This window comes from Mustela nigripes, chromosome 9 (assembly GCF_022355385.1).
Source record: "Mustela nigripes isolate SB6536 chromosome 9, MUSNIG.SB6536, whole genome shotgun sequence".
NCBI lineage: Eukaryota > Metazoa > Chordata > Mammalia > Carnivora > Mustelidae > Mustela > Mustela nigripes.
Window position 1 is genome coordinate 88436392 of NC_081565.1, and position 5219 is coordinate 88441610.

The window sequence follows — 5219 nt, forward strand, 5'->3', positions numbered from 1 at the left end:
CTGAACTGTAGTTTCCTTCACCACATGGTTCCCCTATCTGTGTTCCCGCTGCCACCAAAATGTCCACTCTCCCTTGGACCATAGTTATAAAATTGCTAGTTATATTCAAAGTCACTGTAATTTCCACTTGCATAATTTCTTCCTACGTCATTATCAAAACCACCTCTGTAGCCCCCACCCAGATCTCCACCATTATATCTTCATTCTTGTCCTTTATAAGCATGCTGCCTCCAAAAATGCCATCTCCAAATCCTCTTCCATGCCCATTATAGCCATCCCTAAATCCATGTCTTCCTTCATACCCATCAGAACCTCCTCTAATCTTGCCTCCTGATCTACTGCCTCTGCATCAATCCTTTGAGGCAAAATGCCTTCCACTGCAAGTCCTAGAACTTTGGATTCTCTGCATTTCTTGTCTGCACAAAGACTTTCTTACTTCTGACCACAGATGATGGTACAGTATTTCCACAGTACAGTTTTATCCACAGGATCATGATCATCAAGATAATAAAACCAATGCCTCTCTTCTTTCCAGACTGCGTATCAGTAATGATCTCAAATGGTATCACATTTTCCATATTACTTGCATAGTTTCTTAGGTGATGTTCCTTAGTATCTTCTTTAGTTCTACCACAAATAGCTTCTTCATGGCTACATGAGCACCAGGTCTTCCAAATTTCTCTTGTACATTTTGCACATTTTGTCTCAACCACTCTCCCATCAATTAAATGAGATCTTGCAGCCATGACAGCACCAAACCTCTGCCATGTATGAAAAAGTTACAAAACCCAATATTCTTGAGCTCTTGCTCAAAGGATTCCTTATTATCACAGTCTGTAAAATTTCCCCATGGCTTGCAGTAGTTCCTCAAACTTTCTTTTGTGGTTTCAAAACTTAAGCCACCTTTAAAGAAGTTCCAGAAATGTCCCTTCTCTTTCTCCATGGCCGACTCGGTCACTTCAGCTGGACTTCATCCAGAGAGATGAGAGAGACGTCTGCCTACGAGCATGAGCAGCTTGTGCTGGTGCTGCTGTCTTGAAGCCCCCTTTTCTTGTCTCTGCTTCGGTGTAATTCATACAAAAGCCTTCCATACCACAAGGTAGTTTTCAAAATCATTTATACATCATCATGTTATATCTTTGATTTCTTTTTACATTTGTTTTGTGAGCTAGCTTTAGCTTCCCACAAATAACTACTTTCTCAAGCAATTCAAACTGATTTGAAACCATTCTCTCCCACTTTTCCTCTCTCTCTTACTACTTCTCCCTCCCTGGTTGCTTTGCTGACTTTCCCTTTAGTTCCTTTCAGCTAAATTGTACCATTATCACACTGATTATTACAGTATTAGGTTAAAATGCTAATAATGCAGGAAATTTTCTCCTGGGTTTTGAGCTCTGCTCTCTTTGTGTTCCACTCTCCAGGATTCATTCAGCACCTGTTTTAAGGCTTCGTTTTTTTCCAGGAGGACCCATTTAGCCTTCAGTCTGACTCCTTTTTTGGAATTGGACTCTTCTTACTGGAACTATGCTGGCCTTTGGTTTGATTCCTTCTGCAGCAAGGCTGTTCCTGTTGAAACTGTGTTGTTTTGGTATTTTTCTTTATGTTCTAGAGAAAAACCTCTAAGAAATGGGACCTCAGTCACCAAAATACTTTGAGGGTCCCCTGCTACATACATGCATTGGGACTCCAGCTGGTTTTATGTTTAAAAAGACTATAGTCCTTCCTTACGTGCACTGACTTAACCAAGAGTAGTTTATTTTTTTTATTTGAACATAGTTGACAGACTCTGTTATATCAGTTTTAGGTGTACAACATTGTGATTTTAAAAGGTTACACATTTATGCTATATTCACCACAATTGTAACTACCATCTGACACCATACATCACTATTACAATATTATTGACTATATTCCTTATGCTGTATCTTTTATTCCCATGATTTATTCATTCCATAATTGGAAGCCTGTATGTCCAACTCCCCTTCACCCCTTTTAGCAATCAGTTCACCCTCTGTCTCTCTGGAAACCATCAATTTCTTCTCTGTATTTATAATTCTGATTCTGCTTTTTGTTTATTCACTTTTTAAAGATTCCACATATGAGTGAGATCATATGGTATTTGTCTTCCTCAGTCTGACTTATTTCTTTTAGCATAATACTCTTTAGGTCCATCCATGTTGTTGTGAACGGCACGATCTCATCTTTTTTATGACTGTGTAATATTCCACTAGTTGTCCGCATGTATGTATGTATACATACCACATCTTCCTCATCCATTTGTCTATTAGTGGACTCTTAGGTCGCTTCCATAACTTGGCTATTGTTGGTAATTCTGCAATAAACATAGAGATGAATATACCTTTTCAAGTTAGTGTTTTAATTTTTGAGGGTGAATAGCCAGTAGTGGAATTATTGGACCATGGAGTATTTCTATTTTTAATTTTTTTATGGAACCTCTATACTGTTTTTCATAGTGGCTATACCAGTATCTATTCCTGTCAATAGTGTATGAGGGTTCCTTTTTCTCCACATCCTTTCCAGTACTTGTTATTTCTTGTTTTTGATTTTAGCATTCTGACAGATGTGAGGTGATATCTCATTATGGTTTTGATTAGCATTTCCCTGATGATTAGGGATGTTGAGCATCTTTTTATGTGTCTTTTGGCCATTTATTTGTCTTCTTTGGAAAAATGTCTATTCAGGACATTTATTTGTTTATTATTTATTTAAGTGGATTGTTTGTTTTTTGGTGTTGGGTTATATAAGTTCTTTATATATTTTGGATATTAACCCATTGTCATATATATCATTTACAAAATATCTTTTCCCATTCACTAGGTTACCTTTTTGTTGGTGGTTTCCTTTGCTATGCAAAACCTTTTTATTTTTATATAGTACCAATAGGTTATTTTGGCTTTTGTTTTCCTTGCCTTGGGAGACATATCTAGAAAGTACAGATTTCCCAGAACTGAAGTAGACAACATCTGACCAGACAGCTTTTCCATAATGTCTGGACCGGGGTAGTACACCTTCTTCTTACTGTTGTTTCTTCTATCTTTTGTAGGAAGACAGTACCCCTTTCTGCTTTATCCAACTCTATCCAACTGAAAGTGGGGGGGGGATATCTTCTTATTGTGTGTGTGTGTGTGTGTGTGTGTGTGTGTGTGTTTTAGAAACAACATTATGATTATGATTATGATCCCAGGACAAGTAAATTTCACTTGTATTCTTCAAAGGGTTAGAAGTTTCAGAATCCACAAAAGTCTTCTTTCTTCTGAACTATTAACTGACTTTGGATCCTTATCCAAATTCATCATCTCTGAATTTACAGGCTTATAAGCCTATAAATAGCATATTTGGTCCCAAACAGTTCTATTTTTTTAAAGATTTTATTTATTTATTTGACAGAGATGACAAGCAGGCAGAGAGAGAGGGGGGAAGCAGGCTCCTTGCTGAGCAGAGAGCCCGATGTGGGGCTTGATCCCAGGACCCTGGGATCATTACCTGAGCCGAAGGCAGAGGCTTTAACCCACTGAGCCACCCAGGTGACCCCACACAGTTCTTTTGAGATAATAACACTGTTAGAATGTGTTTGAAGTTGCGCTGTTTTTGCAAAAAGTTCAGCTGTTTCATATTTATATCTGCATGGTATCTTCCCAAATGTACTTGGTTAATTCTTTGAGTGCGCTCTTGCAGTATCCACTAAACAGCTTTTGTGGTTGCATTTTTTAAAAAGCTTTTATTTATTTATTTGAGAGAGAGAAAGAGAAAGCATAAGCAGGGACAGCTGCAGGAGAGGGAGAAGCAGACTCTCTGCTGAGTAAGGAGCCCAACGCAGGGTTCAATCCCAGGACCCTGGGATTGTGACCTGAGCAGAAGGCTGAGGCTTAACTGACTGATCCACCTAGGCATTCCACAGTGGTTGCTTTAAGCAGAAACTTCCAGAAGTATACATGATCCCATGTTTGTCTAGTGAAAACCATTCTCCCCTACAATGGAATAAAAGCCAACAGATATTTCCTTTGGCTACTTTCAGACCTTGATTCCTGGTTTAGGACCATTGTACAATTTGGAATTGTTGCGTTACTTCTGTAGTGTATAATTAGGTTTCATATTTTATTGCCTGGGGAAACTTAAAGAAAAACCTTTCATCTAACCAAAAAAGCAATGCTGGCTCAACCTTTCAAGATGATCTTCAACACTTGTGATCTTGAGAAGATATGGACTTCAGGTTAGAGTACCTGAGAGTTCTCCCTCTTAACCTTCCTTGTTACTCAAATGGGGCCGTAATTGTTTTCCACCTGCTATGCCTTTTCCCTCTGACGTAGGCCGTGACAACCAAGAAACATTTTTCCTGGCATCTAGGGACAAAACTACAAACATAAAAAACCTGCCACTTGATCAACAGTGCTTTTGAAGAAAAATCTTGATTGAAAGAGGGAAATGTGAAAATAAAAGAAAACCTCATTTAGAATGGAGCAAAAAAAAAAAAAAAGAATGGAGCCAAGAGGCAGGCAGGGGAGCTCTCAATTCCTATCTTTCAGGGACATTGCATACAGACTAGGAAAAGATCCTACTTTACTACATCAGCAGGAGTTAGGTAGTTTTCCTCCTGCTCCCCACACCCCTGCAGCAGCCAAGCCGATGAGAGAGATGGTCACAGCTCAGCCAATGAGAAGCCACTACACTTCCAACTCCTGGTTCTCTCCAATGGACTTTTAGGTTTTTGTTTTTGTTTTAAAGATTTTATTTATTTATTTGACGGACAAAGATCACAAGCAGGCAGAGAGGCAGGCAGAGAGAGAGAGGGGAGCAGGCTCCCCGCTGAGCAGAGAGCCCGACGCGGGGCTTGATTTCCCAAACCTTGAGATCATGACCTGAGCCGAAGGCAGAGTCTTAACCCACTGAGCCACCCAGGCGCCTCATGGACTTTGAGTTTTAGAACAGCCCCTGCCAAGGCCTCTTTTCTTCCTTAAAAGAGCTTCCTTTCATTTGTTCCTGGACTTGATGGTTTTGCTAAAACCTGCTAGTATGGGACTGCAATTCTTCATTTCTCGGTGAACCCGTTTTTGCTGTTAATATGACTGGCAGTGAGTGGTGTGATGTGATGTGATGTGATGTGATGTGGTGTGGTGTGGTGTGATGTGGTGTGGTGTGATGTGGTGTGATGTGATGTGTGATGTGATGTGATGTGGTGTGATGTGATGTGGTGTGGTGTG